The following is a 22,902-nucleotide window of genomic DNA, read 5'->3' as shown; positions in this document are numbered from 1 at the left end:
TGAAGTATGAGCATTGTTCCCCAAAGTAATACAAATAATGGCACAAAAGGCCTTCTTTTGCATCACAATGAAAGGCAAATCAGCTCTACTTACTTATCTTGTGCAATAAGATTAGTTTGAACAATACAGCTGTTGAAATTTTTAGAAGAACACAGTGATAACTTTCAGCCAGACTATTGCCTTTCTTTTCCTCTTGCAGAAAAATATAAATATCATGATTGGCAGCTTCCTGTAATTTATATGTGTCTTGATTGAGTGAGTGGTTATCATCAAGTCAGTGTCAACTCTTAGCAACCACACAGATTTTCTCCATCACAGTGTCCCTAGCCTGGTCCTCCAGGTACCACCGCAGCTTCTTTGGCAACAGACTGAAACCGTATCTCTGTGTAGTTTTGATCCGTCCTCGCCGCTGGAGCGCCCCGAGCCAGCTGGTTTCGGGGCTAAGCCACCCTGTAGAGGTGGTGAAGAAGGGGGAGACTGCCTGCAGGGTTGAGGAGAGCCGCATCCTTTCCTGAAGGCGGTTGTAGTGGTGGTCAGAAATGGCCACCATAAAGAAGAACTCGACCGGAAAAGAATGTGCAGGAGGAAGATAAGAAGAGAAAGTTTTGGTTGACCGGGTCAAACAGCAAAAGCAATAAATAAGGTACCCTGGAATTGAAACTATTAAAAAAAAGCAAATAACATTGTTCCCTAAGATTTCTAAGCTGCAAAGGAGAGAGAAAAGGGAAAGGATTTGGTGTTTTTTTCCTCCTCTTCCTATACTGACAGCTAAGAGACTTAAGCAAGAAATTGGAAAAAAAATCCACGTTGACATTAATAGGCATTTAATGGTGAAAATAAAAAGTCAAAGGGATAATAAAGATTTCTGGATAATTAAAAGCTTTTGAAAACAGGAAAGGAGAGAAAAAGAATAAAAGGGCAGGATCTGGAAGGGAGGAGACTGCCTGGAATTAAAAAGAACTTACAGCAAAATCTCAACAAGACTTCCAAAAGATACATCTTAACTGAAACATCACAACAAAATCGTAAAACTCCAGGAAGAGAAAGTGAAAAATGAAATAAGAAGAAACAGCTTGGGACTACTTTGATTACTTGGTGATCTCTGGACTCTTGGTTATTGCATTTGAATGACTAAAATCAATCAGGTGGTTGTTTCAAACTGTTTAAAATGGCTCCACTTTTAGAAGAACTGAAAATGGAACTTTAAAAAGTACAAAGAAGATGCACAAGAAGGGAGAGGTTCTTTTGGCTTCGTATTTCAGTTCTTAGAAATGGAGATTTGGAACTATGAGAAACAACAAGAAATGCCTGCAGAACAAGAAAATTGGGACAAAGAAGAAGCCATCTTTAATGAACAAGTAATCTTAGGTGGGGGGAAAAAGGAAAGGGGGAAAAGAGAATGGAAAGTTTAAGATTGGGAAAAACACCCCCCCCCCAACAAAGAATAGAGTGAAAAATAAGTATAAAATCAGAAAGCAACAGAAGAGGGAAATGCAGAAGAGAGAATTAGAAGTAGAGAGACAAGGGGGTAAAAGGGGGAGGGAGAAGATGAGAGGGAAGAAAGGAAGGAAAAGAAGTTATAAAGGACAGAAACAAAATATAGAGAAACAGGGCCTATTTAGAGATAATGGGTGAAAATCTAATGGAAAAAGGGATTCTGCAAAGGTACATAAGATAGTATTGTTATATTAGAAATAGAAATAATTTCAGCAAATATGAAATAATGTATGATTAAAATGTTTGATAAAATAGTTATTGTAACTAAGTTTGTAACTGCTTGTCAATAAATAAATGTAACAAAATGAATATTTAATGATTTACAAAACATGTGAAGAGAAATAAGGGAAAAATTAATTATGGAGATTATATGTGTCTTTAAGGAAGTATGATATTTAATTGAAAAGAAATGTTAAAGAAGTTAAGACTTTAATGATTATTAATGATAGAACTGAATTGGAATGGAATAAGGGTTTATAATTACATATATTTATAATCCTTTTTTTAAAGAATATAGTGTGTATTATAAGAATGTACCAAGCAGAATTCGATTGGAAGTTATGTATTATGTATTATATTGAAGGTCATAACCTTAAGGTATATATTGAAGTTTAAATAAGAATTGAATGGATATAATTAAAACATATAAAGGTGTCATACTCCAACTAGTAACTACAGGAGAAAATTTGTTGAATGAGAAAAGATAATATGAAATTGAAACAGAACAGACAAAAGTATAAATATAATGATTTGAATTGAGATGAGATAATCAAAATAAAATTGAGAAAATTAAAAGAGGGGAAAAACTATATAGAAAAGGTAAAATAGTATAAGATATGGAATAGAATACAAAAAGGAGCATGAAATTGAGTTTTGTGTCTGTATAAAGAAGTTCAACCCAGGACCATGCTATTTTCAAAAAAGATGTTTTACTTGTATTTTGTGTGTGTGAAAACCCCAATAAAACTTTATTCTTTTTAAAAAAACAGTACACCACCGCTACAATTAATTGAGTTTATCCACCTTACTGCTGGTCATCCTCTTCTTCTTCCACTTTTCCCAGCATTAGAGCCTTCTCCAGAAAGCTGGTTCTTCAAATTAGGATAATGGAGCTTGGGCAGTTGTGCCTTGAATGAGGAGAACCCTTGAGTCTGGGTTGATTTGCTCGATGATCCCTGTGTTTCTTGGCCATTCATGGTATTCAATAGAGACCTATCACTTTTAAAAATTCTGGACATAGATATTTCTTGGGATGCATTCAAAAAGCACAGATCTCCAAGTTAAAATTCTAAGTAATGTTTATTCACAGACTGTAATCCTATGCGCCAATTATGCTGGAAGGAGTCCAGTTGATTAGAATGAGTTTGACTTCCAAATAAATAAGCATGGGAGATGCAGAAGATTTACATTTCCACATTAATAACATTATTTTTGTTTCTCTACCAACACTTTGACTCAAAGCAGAAAAAGACATTTGTAAATTATGCAGCTGTAATGTACGAGTGATAAAAGACACCGGCTTGAATAATGTTGGTAACCAATAAAAACACTTTTTCTACATTATTTTTAAAGAAGGAAAAGGAAAAATTTCTAGAAGTTACATCAATAGAAAAAAATAAAGGATCCTCTTAAGTCAAACTTGACTTCTGTGAACTACATACTTTTCTTAATAACATTATGAAAATGGTTTTATTTATTTATTTTCTCCTTCAAAGCATTTTTTTTTAATTTTCCTATGTAGCTTCAAACCCTGGAATTTCTCAGGTGGTGGAAAGAGGGCCAATCAATATTGATTACTCAATATTGGAATTGTTTATCTAATCCACCTTGTTGTGAGAGGCTGATTTTGTGATTTACAATTGCAGAATATCCTCTTTGTGAAGATGTATGTATCTACAAAATGGATTTAAGTGTGTATACAGTTTGGATATTTTTTTTTTCAAAAAAGTAGAAAATATGTATTTATTCTGCCTCTGGAAAAGGACAGTGAGCTTACTTTGATTGAATTCCAGGAGTTTCATAAAAAAATACTCATTTCTGAAGAGAGCTTAATTTTTAAAGATTTAAAAGGAAAAGGAAAGACTATCTTAATTAAATCTCAATGTTGCTGAGTAGCTAGGTGTAACAATCATACCTCAGGGAGACACATACAGGTATCATCCTTTTTAGTATTTCTACAGAATATGCATTAGGAAGATGTTTAAGTTTCAACCATTCTCCTACACATATCTGATTACAATAGGGGAAAACCAAAAGTATATTATGAAAGACATCAACTGAGATAAACCAGAGATTCTACAGGTCAAAACATGTTTTCATGATGGAATTTTTTAAAAAAACTTTTGGCATGTAGGAAAATAATGTGGTGAGAGTGAGGATGCATGTGTCTCTGTGCCTGTGTGTGTCTGTGTAGATAATATATATCTACTACCAAAGAAACAAATTCCTGTTCCAGTGATATTCTGAAGTTAGAAGAGCACTTAATGCTGTTGATGTGCAAGCATAGAACAAGGAATATTCCATATGTCTACCTTTGCTTATTAAAAATGCACCCAACTGTCTGACATGTCTTCTACTCACTTCATGGGAAGAGAAATGATGATAAAATATACAGCTAGTATATATTCAATCAACCAGTGGCTAATACCTGCTGAGCATCTTTGCTCAACTGCTTCCCCTATTTATAAAGGGCATTTTACTATGTCTTTTAATGCTCTACAAACTTATAGAGGAAAGATACTGCAAATTTGAGATACAAAGCCAAGTCCTATTTCCAAGACTGTTTTATATGACTCCTACCAGTTCCATTAAATTTGAGTTACTTCCTGCATAATTTGGCTCTTTCTGTTCTGTCATAGTTATTTCATGCTTAATTTCACATTAATCAGGCAGATAGGTTGTCTCTCCTTCCCCTTTTCTCCTAGAATATCTGTATTCTCCCTTCTGAGACCTCTTTCCACACTATTACCTAACTTCCTTGGTTCATGACCAACCAAGTGATTTGCATCTGGGTCAGACTTATGTAATTTTTTCATCACATCATTATTCTTTCAGACCAATAATGTATGGGGGAAGCTGTCTGATCAATTGCCTCTCCATCTCTCAAGATTTTTCTCTGACAAAGCACATACCATTCCTAGTCAAAGACCGGCTGTCCAAAATCTAATATTGGACATGATTAATACATCCAGGGATGCATTTTTGCAAGAGTATTACTCTTACTTATTTTGCTTAGTAGTAATAGCTATTTTAAAAAATCCACCAGCTGACAAATGAATTGTGTCTAGATCAGGAGCATATAAATAGCATCTAATCTTCCTCATATTTGAACTTCTAGCTGATATTACTGAGCATTGTGCTCAGAAACATTGGATTGGCCACTAGTAGTAGAGAGCTGTGGCTTGTGTGTGTGTGTTGTGTGTTTTGTTTTGTGTGTGTGTGTGTGTGTGTGTGTGTGTGTGTGTGCGCGCCATCAAGTCAGCGTTTGTCTGCTGGAAACTGCCTGGATTATCCCTGCAGTTTTCCTAACAAGGTTTCTCAGAAATAGTTTGCTTTTGCTTGCTTCCTAGGGCTGATAGAGAGTGACTGGCCCAAGACTACTAGGTGGTTTTTCTTAAGGCGGGATTAGAATGCACAATACCCTGGCTTCTAGTCTTGTGCTTTAAACACTCTAACAAATTGGCTCACTAATTCAGATGGATTCTAGTAAAATTCACATTATTTTAATGAATGTGTATGTAGCTCACATAATACAGATTTGATCTGGCAACTCAAGATAATTAAATAATGTTAATCAGGCGATCTACAGTCCTTATTCCTTTAAAAAAAAAAATAAGTAGATGTTGCTGTGATTTCAAGAGTAGTTTGCCACTGCCTTCCTAGGGTTGAAAGAGAGAAACTGGCATAATCTATGTTAATACATGTCAGCTAGATTCATTTCTTGTAAGGATGTCATAATATATTTGAACACAGCATTTACTTTTGGTGTCTTAATAGCCAGAATATTTCTAAATATATTTATAGTACATCCAACAATGCTGATCTTTAACTTAAAAATGCAAATGATCTTACAGCAATCTAAAATAATAAATCATTTATTTTAATTGCCAACATTAGTTTATTTATAGGAAAGCACTGCTCTTTCAAAGATAAGTCGCCCTTTTATAACATGCAGATTTTTAAAAAAATGGAAGTATTTGACAAAGTTTGGAATATAAGGAGGAATAGCACCATACTGAATTTAATTAGACAACCATTTGTCTAATTAAACTAAGGAACTAAGGAGAAATTTCCTGACAGTTAGAACAATTAATCAGAATGCTCCAAAACTGGAAGTTTTTAAAAAGATGTTGGATAACCATTTGTCTGAAGTGGTGTAGGGTTTCCTGCCTAGGCACAGGGTTGGACTAGAAGACCTCCAAGGTCCCTTCCAACTCTGTTATTCTATTCTATTCTATTCTATTCTATTCTAAATGGTATAGGCCAGGGTCTCCTACCTGAGCAATGGGTTGGACTAAAAGACCTCCAAGATTCCTTTTAACTCTGTTATTCTTTTATAACCACTTTCTATCCCATAAGAGTACTGGAGACTAATAGCGTGGTTGCAAAAGGCATCCGTAAATCTTGAGCTATCTTGGGTATTCTAATCTTTTTCCTAAAATATTTATATATTAACTACATGGCCATTAAGAAAGGGCCATGTTTCAGCAAATAAAGAAGTTGCTTTTCATCTTAAAGGTTACAGTTTCAGTTCTGGTATCACAAGATAAAATACAGCATTTTTTTATGCATATTCTCCAGCGATTTGCCTAAAAATATTTTTGTACATTGTCATGGGTATGCTTTTTTTCTTCTTCAAACAAATGCTTTTCTGAATGTTTTTTATTCCTGGAAAACTACATAACAAAGATAGAGGGAAATGCATTTTTTAAAAAATGCAACTACAGTGTGGTTTAAGCATGAATTCCAAATTATGAGCTAGGTAAAATCATATTTAAAATGTGCACTGAAGAGACTGCAATCCACAAGGATTTAAGTAGATAGATAATCTGATCTGATACAAAGGAACATATTATTATGTATCTCCATAACACAGCCTTCCTCAATCTGGCTCACTGAAGAAGTGCTTGCCTGCAAATTTACACCCATTAACTTTTTCCAACCACCACTCCAAGCCTCTTTTTGGACAAGAAAGCAGAGGAGAAAAGAAAAATATTCTCCATATTTCATTTGGGAGGTGGGGAAATGGAATAATGTTCATGCTGATCTACTTTAACAGTATTCAGAAATAGATTTTATGGATTGTAACTGTCCAGAATTTCTCACCACAGAAAATAATGAGAGAAACTGTACTAATATTTTGCTTATTAGCCCGTTTCCCTGTAATTGTAAGTTTCAATTGTATCCTTCCCTTTCTCCCTAAATCTAAGAATGGTTTCCCATCAGCAGGTTAGTTTTGTTGTCTCACTCTAGAGCAGGGGTCCCCAACTCCTGGTCCGTGAAAGGGTACCAGTCTGGCACCAGTCCACAGTATGCCAGCAACTGGGCTGTGCACATAAGCAAAGCCCCATCTGCGGGATGCAGGCAACATGCAAAACCATATGCCCTCTGGTTCATGGCCTTTCTCAATGGAACCGGTCCCTGGTGCCCAAAAAGTTGGAGACCACTGCTGTAGAGCAGTGGTCCCCAACCTTTTTTGTACCAGGGACCAGTTTCAAGCACAAAACATTCCTGTTTCATCAACTAGGTTATTGCCCCATCAAATTTTCAAAAAAAAATTATTGATTTTTATCACAAATGGATCCTCCTCAAAGTCCTGGCAATTTGTTCTTGACCACTTTCAGATTTTCATGTCTTAGAAAAATGCTAGACATCAGATACTTCAATCTTTTCATTGACCCCCTCAAATATGGTCAATAGTAAGAATTAAGGATATAATCTTTAGTATGTAACAGTTGGATGTCACCCGTCTACATATTACAATATAACATCTTGGATGGTCCCTTCGTTATGCAACATCATTCCTCCCGTCTACCCTGTTGTTTTTGCAAGTGCCCTAAAAACATGTTTTTGTCAGTTGACCTGGGGATCACATATGGGAATGGAGCCAATCAAGTGGCTGACTTCACTATGTTGTCATGGGGGGAGGTATTTTATGTGCTTATATGTTTCTTATATGGTAGATTTTTAAAATTGTTGCTGTGAGTTGGGCAGATGTATAACATTTGTTAAATAAATAAATAAATAAATAAATAAATAAATAAATAAATAAATAAATAAATAAATAAATAAATAAATAAATAAATAAATAAACAAATAAACAAATAAATAAATAAACAAATAAATAAACAAATAAATAACTTATGGTGTGACATCATTGGGAAAATTCTTGAGAACATTCCTGCTCCATTTCTTTGAGCAGGACAATATTCTATCTCATATTTAGTATTACAAAGGGTATTAAGGAGACAACTTTGGATGCCACTGAACAATTTTGTTTTAAAAAATTCTGCTTCCTGAAAAATGTTTAATGATCATCATAGATCCCTTCAAACCAAACTCAACTTTAATTTCAGAATAATTGTATCACATAGGAATCTTGAGAAATATGAAAATAACTTTTTAACCAATATAATGTATTTAATCTCGTATTTCTGACATGCTGTGTGAGTTTACCAGGGCTGAAAATGTTTTTTCTGTTGATTTTTGTTCATACTCAGTGTCCAATGAATGTTGTTGCAGTGTCCAACAAGAGTCAACCAGCATTGGTGAATTCCAGTTGCCCTGATACCATTTTTCCATTGTGGAAATGTCCTGCTGAAATTTTTCACCATGTTCATCATTGATTGCATCTAGATTTTCAGGAAAGTCCAAGTGTGAATGTAAAAAATGAATCTTCAGTGAAATGTTATGTATGCTTTAAGAATAGTATACAACAGCAGGATGTAGTTTGGGTCTCTGTAGTTGTCAAGAAAATTCTCAATGATTGCTTTCCAGGTGATTTTCTCTGGCACCACTAGCAGATCTGGCAACTACTTGCCATTGATGACATATCTGATCTGTGAACCAATAAAAATGCCTTCCTTAATCTTGGCACCAATTATTCTTGGAAACATCTGTCTCAAACAACAAAAGCATTCACCTTCCTTGTTCACTGCTTTCACAAAATGTTTCATCAGTTTGAGCTTTATGTGAAGTGGAGACAAAAATAAATTCATCAGGTTAACAAGCGCATGTGCCCTGTTTTTCTGTACTGCAACCAAATTCTTTCAGAGTGGCCATTTCTTTTTAGTATAATGTGAGTCTCTTCCATGGCTGTTCCATTCGCCTAGGTAACAACAGTACTTAGTATATCCGAGGTGCATTCAAAGCAGCAGAGCCGCTACTTTTAGATCTCCAAAGATATTCCAATTGTGCTTGGTGTATTGGATGTGCTTCAACAACAGTTACATGTTTTCATATGTTTCTTTTGTGTATGCAGCATGGTCAACAGGTACTGAAGGGTTTACACATCTGCTATTGTATAAAAACAAGATTTGTATAAAATGGTACACGAAAGATTAAAATACAGGTCATTTTCATGATTAGCAGCCAAATATCTATAAGATATACCCAGAAGTATTCAGGAAGCAGAATCTTTTTTCCATTGTCATCAGACTACTATTTTAAGCAAGCACATATTTATTTCTTCTAATATCTCATAGGCAATATAAATTTGAATCAAGCCACCTTCTGTCCATATTTGTATCCAGATTATCTAAATATTCTAACATATACAGATATTTTAAAAGTCCCTTATATATGATTTCCAAAGCCTTTGGTGCTGTTCCAATATTTCTACCAGATGGTCGTGTTAAATGTGAATAAGAAAATAACAACAACAACAACAACAACAACAACAACAACAGCAACATTGTTGTACCAGGAGATGCCAGAGTCAAAGAAAAAGAACTGGAAAAATCATGAAATATCAAAACTATGAGATTATTAATGAAACATGTAACAGTGATACCCATTGTCATCGGGGCACTTGGTACCATGTCCAAGAATTTTGCAAAATGTATCAAGAAGTTGCAGCTTCTTGCTGAAGCACCAGCGGAGCTTCAAAAGACTGCACTACTCAGAACAACATACATTTTAAGAAGATACTTGGTTGATACCTAGGATGCTGGCAGCAACCCATATCAACCATCAGAGCAGTGAATGATATTTGTGATATATTTTTAAATGTCCCGATGACTGAGTTTCATGTTTAATGAATAAACGTTCATAATAATAATGATGTAAATGTCATTTAAAAATAATAGTAAATAATAATGAGTGATTAACTCTTTATAATGCACTTTCAATTGGATTTTATTGAAATCCAATTTAAGTTTGTCATTTCTTTATCCTGCATCTTCACTTTTTTTTTCAAATAGTGCTTATAGTGCTTACAATACTACCCTCCTAAAATTTGCACATCACTGCGCTCGAACAGACTGACCTTCAGATATCCTTGAGACACTAAAATAACAATTTGAAATGAAAAGTTTCCAGGCAATAATCTGGAGTTATAAGCAAAAAAAATTTATAAAAAATATTCTGAGATGCATTTTATATATTAGAAAATGCTTCCATCTGTGCTTTAGTTCTAATGAAATAATTGACTTTGGATAATTAGCCTATAAATCAGATTTATTTAATGATTTAAGGAAAAAATAAGCATTAAACCTCTGTGACTTCACATCCTGGACAACAGTGACCGATGAATAATGAGTAACTCAACGATATAACTACAAGGCATAGAAGTACAGACTCTTAGAATTATCACAAATCACCCCCTGTTCTATTAGGCACTGTAAGGATGTTCTAAGTGCTAATTCTAATGCAAGATAGAAGAATTATTAAGGAAATCTGGATTTAACTAATGTCATGCTTTCCTTTTAATAATTATTTTCCTATCAAATAAAGCTCAACTATTGTTTGATTTTACAGCTCTTTTTCAGTTGTGCCTAAATGGGTTGAAAATGTTGCTTTGGTGAGGAGATTAAACTGAATAAGTACAGTAATGGAACAATATGAGCCAACGACTCAAAACATGAGGCCAAAATACTCCTCAAAAAGTTAATAAATTTCCCACAATGTAAGATACTGTTTCAGTTTTGTGAGAAATGTATGTTTCTCACTCGAGGAAAGATTTTTTTTTAAAGATAAAAAGATTTTTAAAAACTGTGCAAAATACAGGTTAAAATCAACTGTAAAGTTGGAAACAATGTGTATGCATATAAACATCATACTATATATAGGTGGTCTTCCAATTATGACTCCAGTTGTAACCAATGCAATGATATAGTCATTCAGTGAGTTATCAAATGACCAGACCCGATTTTAGAAAAAAATCTTTATAGCAGTTGGGCCCAATGCAATGATAACTGAATCACACTGTCTTATATAAATTGCTTTTTGAAAATTAATTGGGAAGGGCACACATAACAGTGGGATTCAGCCAGTTCACCCTGGTTCAAGTGAACCAGTTGTTAAATTACACCCCACACACACACACACACACTATCAAAGTGCATCCTGGGAGCTGTGCTGCACTGCAATGGAGAAACGGAGTGGCCAGTGCAAGGGAAGGAGAAGACTGTTTTCCCTCTCCCTGCTCCTCCTCCTTCTCTCCAGAAGCTCTGTTGCCCATTTCTCCATTGCAGTGCAGCACTCAGGATCCACTTTGATTGTGGTGTGGGGTGTAATTCCACAACTGGTTCACCCAGGGTCAGGTTGGCCATCACGGGAGGCTTGTCCCACATGTGCAGCGGAGCTGGAGGATGGGGATGGGCCATACCTCCCACAACAGCCAACCTGACCCTGGGTGAACTAGTTGTAAAATTATTTGAATCCCACCGCTGGGCACACATCACAATTCTGCAACAGCAGGATACTGCACTGGTCATAAATTCAAGCCATTTTGCCAACATCTGAATTGCAATTGTGTGACAGTGGAGTTAGTGCAACCATCATAACTTTGAAAGAACATTTTGCAAGGCCACTGTAACTTTGAACAAATAGTTAAACAAATGGTCATAAGTAAACAAAAACAAAAAAAACCCTTACCTGTATTCCCAGACTAGTAACTGAATTGATAGCCTAAATAGTTGAGATGAAGTATACAAGTATACAAGGCAATGTTTTCTAGACTTCTACATAAAACCAGCAATAGCAATAGCACTTAGACTTATATACCACCTCTTTGTGCTTTCAGTAGTTGCTGGGTTGTTTACAATGTCAGCATTATTGCATTTTGCCCCCAACAATCTAAGTCCTCATTTTACTGATCTCAGAAGGATGGAAACCCAAGTCAACCTTGAACCCCATCAGGATCAAACTCCAGGCTATGGACAGAGTTTGCCTGCAATATTGCACTCTAATCACTGTTGCCAACACGGTTCTTGATAAAATAAAAATTTCTACCTGAATTAAAATTAGAGGTGCCTTTCTAAATCAGAATTGGAAATGTATTTCACTCTACCAGAAGAAAATTCTTACTTCTGACCGACTTCTGTTAAGGGCCAAATTTGAAGGACCAAATTCTAGGCAAGACATTATCAAGGATTTGGCCATGCACTGTTACATGCCTAGAGATGTAACATGCAGTAATTAAAATTGTTAGTTCTTGTTAGTATTTTTTTAAATTACTAAGAGTTATATTGGAGGCTGACTTTGCTCACTGCCAGGAGTTCGATCCTGACTGGCTCTAAGTTGACTCAACATTTCAGCCTTCTGAGGTCAATAAAATGAGGACCCAGATTGTTGGGGAAAATATGCTGACTCTGTAAATCACTGAGAGAGGGCTCTAAAGCATTATGAAGCAATATACAAGTCTAAATTTGATTGCTATTTCTAAATGTTAAATTCTGTAAGACAGACCCTTTGGAAGATACTCTGCTTTCATAACTATTCTTGTTCCCTGTCTCTTCCTGGCTGAATTTGCATATTGTTCTCTCAATCATAAAAGAATATGAACACACACACACACACACACTGTATATCTTTTGCTGGATAATAATTAAAGTTTTTTTTTTATTATTTACATTTTAATTTGTTGTTATTTTCCTCCCTGCTATTTTAATTGAAAAGTGTTTTGGATTATTCCAGGGCATGCCAGAATAATATGAAAACAAGCAAAGAAATAATTCAGTTCTTGTGGTATAGCTAAACCTGTCTATCATTTATTTGGGGGGGGGGGGGAAGAGACATGTTTTTGTAAAGGCCAGACTGGCCAAGTTTTTATCCAGCCATTTGTCATGTAGATATACAGGCAACTTGTCTGTTGACATTTCCAAGATACAACCTGCTTATATAGAGGGCAAGTCCTCTTGCACACAGGAGTCTTTGCTTGTTTCTACTGTATTTTGTTTCTTCAAGATCTCTGTAATTACCAATGATTGCTTGTTTGGTATTTTCAAGATATTCAGATTATGAGGCTGGTTCCCCTCAGAAAATCTGAAATTTTGGATTAGGTTGAAGCCTCTTAAGTAAGGGTCTTCAAACTTGGCAAGTTTAAGACTTGTGGACTTCAACTCCAAGAATTCCCGAGCTAACATGACATGAGGAGGAATTCTGGAAGTTGAAGTCCACAAGTCTTAAAGCTGTCAAGTTTGAAGACCCCTGCTCTAAAGTACTTTCTAAAAAGATTTTCTCTTCTTATCCAAGACGATGTGGCAGAAAAGATTAGGAAGGCAAAGAGATGAATAAATTGAAATATACAGCCAAATTTACCCTTTACCCTGATTGATATAAGTGTCCTCTGTCACCTGTCAGAGGTGGTTGGCAATCAGCAGCTCCTGTTGATTCTGGCAACACTGAGTGGCTGTGAGTTTTAAAGTCCTGTATCTGGAAAAATAACTTTGGCTGGGGTTACATTTCCCTGGAATGGCGGGGGGGGTGGGGTATGGTTCTGCTAGACTCGGTTCCTGCTCAGGGAACAAATGCCAACCACCTCTGCACATTTGCCTTGTATACCAATTGTACCCATTGTTCAACATGGAGATGTCAGGGTTCTGACCAATGCCCAAATAAAAAATGCTCCTGGTGACTCATATTTCAATCACCTCCCACGTGGATTCCTGTAATGCACTGTACATGGGGCTGCTCTTCAATAGCATTTGGAAGCTGCAGCTGGTCCAGAATGCAGCAACACAGAAGGCATTTGGCAATTCTCATTACACTCATATACCACAGCTCCATGAGTTTCACTGTCTCCCACTGGGTGCATTTCAATGGGCTAGTTATCATCTATAAAGCTGTCCATGTGTCAACTTCTCCCTTTATTTATGCTCAGCCTGCCAGATGTAGAAGGCATGCTCTGAATCCTCTCTATCAAGCAGTGTTATCTTGGATCCATGAGTTATGTCAACTTTGGGGCAGTGCCTGCCCCATGGAACAGTATTCCACTGGAGATCTGGCTGGCCCTGACCCTGTTATTCTTTTGTAAAACACGGAAGATCTGGCTGTTTCTCCAAGCATTTGAGCCAGGTGGTTAGGCAGGGTCTGATTTATGATTGTGATGCATTGTTTATTTTGGGCACCATAGGTCATTGTGGTAGCATTGTTTTAATCTTTGTGTGCTTCTTTTGGCTGAGGCTTTAACACTTGCATGCCACTCAAATCACTGTTGTGAGATGGGCAGCCATGTAAATAATTCAAACAAACAAATAAACAAATTATGTCATGTCTTAGAAAAGAAGCAAGGAACTTTTTTTAAGCCAAGGGCTGCATTATATTTTTAAATTATGACTAGTTTTGACTTGAAGAGAGTGTGGACTTGTGTGTCAGTGATGCAGGGTTGTTTTTGGTCTTGTGTCTTTTGGTAAAGTTTTGATGCATCTGTTTTCCACTCCACCAGAGTAAGAAATGGTACAGCTAGAAACAGAAAGTTTTGAAATCAAATATGTATCCCAAACAGGGTTGTTCTAGAGTTAGGCTGACATGTGGATTTTGAGTTGCTGATCCCTCACTTACCCTAATGCATGATTCCATCCACTACTCCTTATATATTTAACTATAAAAAGTAGTCACTGTATCTAAAATTATAACTGGACCATTCACTGCAGAGAAATAGATACAGTAAAGTTCTATTGGTACATGGAACTTTTTAGTTTCATTTCCCCCACTCGTTGCATAGTACTTATCCCATACACTGTATTCTTGTGGGTCCCAATACACATTAATCTGTGCCTTTTTATTTAAGAACAACTACAGACTATCCCAATGTGGCCAACTCTGACCAATGAACCTGAATAAAGCAATACCAGACATCCCTGCAATTAAAGCAGGGCAAAAATATGTTTTAAAAATTGCAATTATAATTAGAATAGTAATTGCAATAACAAAAATGACCTTGTAATCATCCTAGGATCCAAAGACCTCATGAAACAAAACCATTGTTAAGGACTTCCCTGAATATAAAGATGGAAGGATGATTGAACATGCAGGTAAAAAGTATGTTCTAGACTTCTTGGGCTATTACCAAGAAGAGCAGTTCTCAAGTCCAGGCCTCTCTGATTTATCTTGAAGCAGAACATCCCTTGATGTTCAGCCTGGACAGGCAAAGTCATATATGGTTATAAAAAAAATTCAGCTACTTGGCAAATGGTCTTGAGTAAAAACTACTGATATCCCTCCCCAGAAAAATCAGTGTCTATGTTCCCTTATTTCAACTAAAACAAAAGAACGTTGCTATGATAGAATAAGTGACACCCTAAGAATGTTGTTCTTGATGCCAATTTAGAACTGAAAACATTTTTTCTCACCTAACAAACATTTTCCTTTAAAGTCATGTAACTAGATCCTTTCTACTCTAATCAGCTCTAACCCAAGAGAAGGATGATTCAGATGGAATCAGATCTTACAGTGCCATCAATCAGGATGTCTACCTTGGATTAGATAGTGGTGGAAAGTCAGTACAACCAAGATTCATTTGAAGTATTACTTATATCAAAGCTCAAGACAAAATAGGGAGAAGTAATAGTGTTTCGCTGACAGACATATGGATAGATATGCTTTTGTTGTATAAATTCTGCCTTATGCCGAGACAAAATGAGTTCATCTCTGTGTTTGTACATTTCCTAGTTTAGATTATTTTTTTTGCATTTCATCAGTGAACACCCAAGGCAAGAAGTATTGTTTTACTAAGCATATGTCAGTATGGTAGCAAAAGATACAGAAAATGAGATTTAAGATTCTCTGAGCATTTGCTCTATGGAATAAGAATAGCTCTGAAAGCTAACTAGCTTAGCAACTGAGTGTAAGTTGACTGCTCTCTTCACTAGAGACATCTTGCCTCAATTAAACATGTCATACTCTTAAGAAAAGGTATTTTCCTCCCATATTATGCTCCAGGGACTATTTTTATCTTCTTAAATATTAGGAACCTGCTGCATGTTGAGCCTCCGGTACTTTTCTTGAATTAAAATTATCTTCTGGAAATGATATAATACTTTGCCTTCTAGATTCCAGTTTCAGTTTGATTGTTCCATTCCTTGCAAATTTGTAAATTCCTTATAGCCTCCTTACTCCTTGTAGATTCCTTATTAGATTTTTCACAGTGGGGAAAAAAATAAGTTTAAGAAATTTGATTATATCGCATGAGATTCTACTAAAATGGTTTCAGACATCTTTTCTTAATATTTTTTAAAGGTCCATATCCTTTCCGGATTTTTGATACTCTGTTTTTGCAAACAAAACACAATCATTTGGCTAGAGAAATCAGCCTACTAAATAAAAAAATATGGCATGCAGTCTAAAGTCATAATCCGGAACTTGATACAAATAAATATTTGCAATTATTCATTAGAAAGATAATGAAAATTTCAGAGAAATACTAGAACCAAATAATAAAGATTTTGGATTATGCCTAGACTATCATAGGGAACTTATTGTATTGCTTCTACCACTATCTAACTGCAATATGAAAATATGAACTATATGTGTAGATATATTGTATGATCATATACGTTATATAATAATAGATCCTTGCTGGGGTTAATTTTCTTGACAAGTTAGGGATAAGTAAGCAAATGCCCTTTTGCAGTGTTGGATTTCCACTCCCACCATTGCTTGACTAAGGGAGTTAAGACTGATGGGAGTTATAGTTCAGATCTGATTGCCTAATTCTGAACTATATAGATCCACTTTCCTTTGATGACTGTTGTTATGAAAGCTGTATTTCTGTGCACCCTTATATCAAAATGAGCCTTACTCATTTTAATGGCTCTCACGTAAGGATAAATATATGCATGGTGTGGAATATCTAACAATAAGATGAACTCATATATGCTAATTCCCTGTAGCTTCACTAGGGTTTATATTCTTCACTCAGGATATTGCAGTTTCTTAACTGATTAGCCGGAGTCATTAACCTTATTTTTTATTTCTTTTACACACTCCCACATTTCCAAAAGGTTCACTGACTCTCCTTCCTATGTAGAAAAATAAAGAGCAATAATGGTTTTATACTTAAACATTGTCAGTTAAAAAGAGTCCTTTCCCAACTTCCTTGTGATAAAGAGAATATTATTTCATGGTGCAATCAACTGAGTAAGAAAGGGCTTGTGACAGCTGTGTGATGGAGTCATTCACCAAAGGATGCACTTTAATACTTAATGACATTTTCACAGAAAAGACAGAAGAAAGCAATAGAAAGTCACAGCCGAGGACTGTGGCTCATTACCTGCTTAGTGCCTATCAATTTGTAACTAGTGCCAAGTCGCATCAACTCACCTTGAGACATTTCACCCCTTATTTTTCAATTATTCCTTGTTTTATCCATCTGGAGTTCAATTTCCTCCCTGCTCTATTTGTGATCATAGGGATTATACCTACCCTACAGACAGTTCAGGAACTATCTGATTAAGTAATATGGATTAATTAGACCAATACTGCTACCCACAGAGTAGCAATTTAGGCACACAAGCTTACATGGCAAATAAACTGTTTCTCGTTTCAGGATAAGATGAAAATCTTCTGGGTGACTGATTCTCAAGAAGAAGGAGAAAGAGAAATCATGATCATTATCCCAGCAAAGAACAAGTACCCAATCCTGGTCTACAGCTTGGTGATGAAACCAATAGAGGATTCAAATCATCTGAGATTTGGAGTCTGCTACCATCTGGCTGCAAAAGCAAGATGTTCCTCTCTGAAAAGTCCTGTTCTTCTAGATAGAAGAAATACAAGGAAGGAAGGAAGGAAGGAAGGAAGGAAGGAAGGAAGGAAGGAAGGAAGGAAGGAAGGAAGGAAGGAAGGAAGGAAGGAAGGAAGGAAGGAAGGAAGGAAGTGATACAAAGAGCCAGAGAATTTATCTACCTATCTTCTTATCATCCTACCAATCTTGGAAGCTCATTTCTTGTCTCCTCTTACGATCCTTTACTGTGCAGTGACATTTCAAATTTATTTAGGCTTTGCTCTCACAGCAGCCCTGTAAAGAGATGGCTATTTACTTTTTACTTAGAGACTGACAGAGAGGGATTGACTCTAGGCCGAACACTGAAGTAGAACCGAAGAGCACTTCTCCACATCTAAAGTTGGTTTATCCCCACCTATTTATCATATGAACAGACTACGAAAGACATATCAAAATGGGATATTCAACTAATATTTTATCCATGTTTACAATGGGGTTGAGTTCACACATTCAGCTTTTTAGGGAACTGTATGTCCATGTGTCAATCAAGCACAAATGTAGTGAAATGTGTTAATCATATGAAGGATCAGGACTTAGAAAGACAAAAATATTTCCCCTAAAACAAATTAAAGAAAATGTTGTGCTGAATTTTCTACCCTGCCTTTCATTAATCCAAAACCCAGATCTTTTATTTTTCTTCTCTACATATTGGTCATGCCCATGCCATCATATGTTGCAAATAAAAACTTCAGGAAAATCATATATAATTGCCTCTGTTGGCCCATTACTTCATCAGTTTTGAGACTGACTGCCAACAGTTCACCAGAATTTTGGATAGAAGGGTCACCTCATCCTGCAAGAGATGTTATGAACTGAATGGGGATTAAATATGTGTGTGGATGTATGTATCTGTAATGCTAAGTAGTGCCATGTGCAGCACTTTTGACTGAACAATTCTCAGGAACCATTTGTTACTGATAAGAACCAAGCATTCATAAATCTCCCTCCACTAACCCATCTAAGCCTCACTTATTTCCTTTTTACTTGTTAGCCAGGCTGCCAGTCCTTCTCCTTAAAACCTCAGAAAAATCTCTACTAGTTCCTTACCCTGTGATCAAGAAAAATCTTCTTAGTAGTATATTTAAATGAGCCTGGATTTACAGAAGCAAGAAACCTACAGTACACAAATTGGAATGGGCCATTGCAGCTACTATCTCTGCCTGTCTTTCTGTTACTCCTTTCTAGGAGGGAAAAAAAACACACCACACCATGGAAGACATAGAACATTCAGACACACCAGATAATAATGAATATCTTGGTGAGATAAGATACAAACTTTTAAAGGCACTGTGCCTTGCTGGAGGAGTTCATTTCATTTCATGCTCCTTTGCCCTCTTTCATACTTAACCATCCAAACCAAAACTGCCAAACTGCTGAATAATCTTTGGAAATTTTATTCCACCCTGGTCTTTTTCACCCAGCCACCTTTTTTTCTGATTGGCCTGGCATGTATCCCATTAGTCCTGTTCTCCGCCCCCCCCTTTCCCCGCAACAAACTCCCAGTGAATAATATCAAGCTAAGAATAAGACTAAAGCTGATCGAGTTTTTTTTATTATTATTTTTGCCGGAGGAGTCTATTGCTTACTTGCCAGGCGCTTGGTCGCCCGCTGACTGCAAATGCCTACTAATGCACCATTAAATCGCATTAATTTCTTCGCAAGCGAGGCGCAGAAGAATTTTTTTTCTAACGCCACTCGGTCAGCCGATTAAGCGCGGTAGGGCTTCCTCCTTCCACCCGAACATGCCAGTGCGACGCCTGCCCTCCATCCCTTTCGCCCGTTCGTTTCTCGCTCGCTATCCGTCCGGTTCTGTCCGTCGATCAGAGCCCACCTTGCCCACCGCCAAGCCTAAGATCGGCGCTCTCCTTTCTCGTAGTTTTCACAAGACGCCCAGATCGTGCAGACTCGCTTACCTAGCTGGCTCGCCCGCGTTCCGTCATTCCTCTGGCGTGCATCTGCTCGTCCTCAAAGTTTCTCTTTCTCCCGGATCCAGAGGAGTTGAAAGAGAGGGGGGGAGGGGGGGCTGCAGCTGCTTGCGGTAGCTGCAAGCCGCCTCCTCGGAAGTGTAATTGACTAGCCCCGACTGGGATTTGGTTAATTACACAAGTTCTGTTTGAGGGGGTGGAGAGAGAAGGCCAACGCTAACAGGGATGACAAGGAAACGAAGAGAGGCGCTTGGTTGATGGGGACGCTGCGGAGCAAGGTGACTTGCCTTCCCCCAGCTTCCAGCTAGTTGCAGCATAGGAGAAGGAAGGTAGACGGTTTTACACCGGGTTTAGTTAATCCAGAACAATTCCTACCAGGTTGGTTTCTCAAAAATACTAGTGGGGGCATTAGAAAAATCAAACATGCCCCACCCTTGAATGCTAGATGAGGGTAATATCCAACTGAAAGGGGGCTTTGCAAAATTCAGTGATGATGGTGGGGTAAATCCCAGCTCAACCCATTGGGGATGAATGAAACAAGGACGTCTTAGTTAAGTCAAGGCAAAGCTCCTTCAGATTGCTTCTAGCAATGGTCAAGCAGGACCCACCTATCTGGTGATCAGATGTAGGTTTTTAATCCCAATCACACACACCCCCCCACATATTTTAGAAGAGTGTACTGGGCTGAGCATTGCATTTCATTTGCAAAGGAATCTACCTCAGAATGATCATGAGTATGGTGAGGTGGGCACTCCACAAGGAGTAAAAGGGCTTTCTATCAAGTAAATCGGTTTTTGAAAAGCCAGAGAGGGCATGCATGTGCCAGGAAAGAAAAATCTACCTGTCCCTCCTTACCATAATGGGTCACAAACCCATAAGACGAAAGGAGACACTCATTCTCACCAGGCTCTGCCCCTTCCTGTATAATCATGAATTTGAGATTTAGGGGCAAGACCCCAGAAAAGGGAACTCATGTCACCTGCCATTGGCAATGACCCCGGCAATTCCCCCTTCAAGTCTAGAACTCACAGTAACTGTTAACTCTTTGGTGTTTCCAAATGCTCTTGAGGATGCTTTGCTTGGCATCAATACTTTTTAGCAACAGCTTTACCATTAGGTTAGTATGATCTGGAAGAAGGTTGGAGATTTACTAAGACCCCAGGGATGGTCTACTGGCAGAAATGAAATTTCCCTTCAGGCCACCAGCTTACCATGTGCCAACTTTCAGGAGGCCACCTAGAGCAAAATGTGTACCCAGAAGAGCCATGCATTGGGAAGAAGACTGACCATTTAATGAGCAGCTCTTTGTCAGAAGGTATCTCTAGGGGTTTTCCAAATCTGTTACTAGTCTTAAAAAGACCTTTTGGTTGGCAACTACAACTCTAACGTACATGTGTCTGTATATACACACCTGCACACCCCTTAAATGTTTATACTTCTATAAACTCTCTGCTGTCTTCTCCAGACACTTTCAAGACTCTCTTAGGAACAAATACTCATATCCAGCATTGTTTAGTCTCAAAACCTGACTGGGGATTATGGGAATGGTAAACTAAGGTATGCAGAGGACCAGGTTGGGGTGGGAAGGCTGTTCTAACCCCTGAGAAGCTTTGGGACAACCAAAAAGAGGATTGGTCCCTTCTCTGCTCCCTCTTTAGGTTTCCTTCAAGGACTTTAAGGGTCTCCCAGAAAGTCTCTACCAGACAGAACATCTTCTGCCCATTTCATATCAAAGGACTGACTTAGGGCGACGTCCCCGCAAAGACAGAGGTACCACACCTTTGTGATCTCCCCAAAAAAAAAAAAAAAAAAAAAAAAAACCTTTGCCAGGCCTTTCAGCCCCGAAATTTCGTCCGCCGCCCAACAGGAGCTCCACCAGCGCGCCGAACCGAAAAGCATATTGCGAGAGCTCCTCGGATTCAACATTCAACAGCCCGAGCTTAAAACTCCCGTGCGGTGGTTTATAACCTGTGTACGTGTGTGGGAGAAAGAGGCTCGAAGCTTTGAGAAATCTAAGTTACGGAACAAAGTTGATTCTCTCCTCACCGCACCCCCGCGCGCTCACATTTTAAACCAAAGGCTGCCAATTGAATTTGGACGGGCGGGGAAAAGGTTAAGTGGGGAGGGGGTTAATTCGGGGTTTGCAAATATTCCCCCTAAGTATCCCCCCCCGAATAGGGATATTTTTTGCTAGACACCCACACACACACACACTTTCTCTGAAAGGGGAGTGGGAAGTACTGACCAGACGGGCGAGCAAGCGTCAAACGTTTGCTCGGTGCTCGACTTCTTCATTGGTCTCCAAATTTGGCTGGGGATTATGGGAACGGTAGTCTAACGTGCTCAGGGACCCAGGTTGGGGTGGGAAAAGGTGTCCTAACACCCAAAAGAACTGGAAGCCGCTATGTCAGGACTAGATGGGTAGGTACTCACCGGGCGGAATTTCAAGAGGCGAGGTGTCCCGGAATAAAAAGGTTCCACGAAGCCAGCGAATATCCCATGATAGTTCCAAAGCTTTTGTAGGAGCTTTCCGAAGGGTAAGGTCTGAAAGCCGTAAGCTAACTAGCTAGGCCTCCCGGCGGGACGGTAGCCGCCACCCTCCAGCGATTCCTCGACGGCCGAGAGCCCCGGCTTTGACAAAGCGCGCTTTACATATGTGTCTTTGCCCCGTGTGCGCGCTCGAGCGCGCGCGCGCGCGCTACAGCGACCGAGAGAGAAGAGCCCGCGAGCCTTCCAAAAGCGCGAGGGGAAAAATCGTACGAGTAATAACAATAGTAGTAGGAATGCTAATAACAACAACAGCAAGGGGATCAAGGCGCCGCAAACAAACAAACACAAAAAAAAAGGCAGGGAACCCGATCTCGCAGGTTTGCTTGGACGATCCCTCTTAAGGCAAAGCAGGTGGACGATCTAAAGATTCACTTGAGGAAACTGGCGAAGTGGAAAGCTTGGACACTCTTGAAAAAAAAAAGGGCGGGGGGAAAAGAGAGAAAGAAAGAAAACTTAACACCCAAAAGAGCCGGTGGGGCGGGCTTTGGTCCTGGAGATAAGGTGACACACGGAGAGAACTAGGCGAGGAGGCTGGACTCATCCTGATAGATATAGAGGCGGAGGTGCTTAAGGAAGCTGGGAACGGGGGAGGATCCAATAAGATTCGGGAGAAACGGAGGGGGAATGCGTAGACAGAGAGTAAACCTCTCTCACACACGCCTTTGCACAACTCCTTTCATTTCCCCAGCCAGCCTCCTTTACAGGTTG

The 22,902-nt window shown here is 38.2% G+C and overlaps 1 protein-coding gene across 2 annotated transcripts in view; it reads right to left on the bottom strand.

The window, feature by feature from the left end:
- Positions 1-22,301, bottom strand: part of BRINP3 (BMP/retinoic acid inducible neural specific 3) — a 312,716-nt gene extending 290,415 nt beyond the window's left edge. The window contains exon 1 of one of the 2 annotated variants that reach the window (XM_087960836.1): positions 22,078-22,301. The gene's annotated coding sequence lies outside the window, so the exon portion shown is untranslated. Of the gene's footprint in view, positions 1-19,632; positions 19,932-22,077 lie in introns of those variants that run through there. The other variant, XM_026669157.2, reaches the window with a different exon arrangement.
- Between the last annotated feature and the right edge of the window lie 601 nt (positions 22,302-22,902).

Source organism: Notechis scutatus, chromosome 3 (assembly GCF_049901735.1).
Source record: "Notechis scutatus isolate UNSWTSFEM ecotype Mainland chromosome 3, rNotScu1.2, whole genome shotgun sequence".
In the NCBI taxonomy this organism is placed as follows: domain Eukaryota; kingdom Metazoa; phylum Chordata; class Lepidosauria; order Squamata; family Elapidae; genus Notechis; species Notechis scutatus.
The sequence above is the reverse complement of the archived record's forward strand: the minus strand, read 5'-3'. Positions and strand labels throughout refer to the sequence as shown.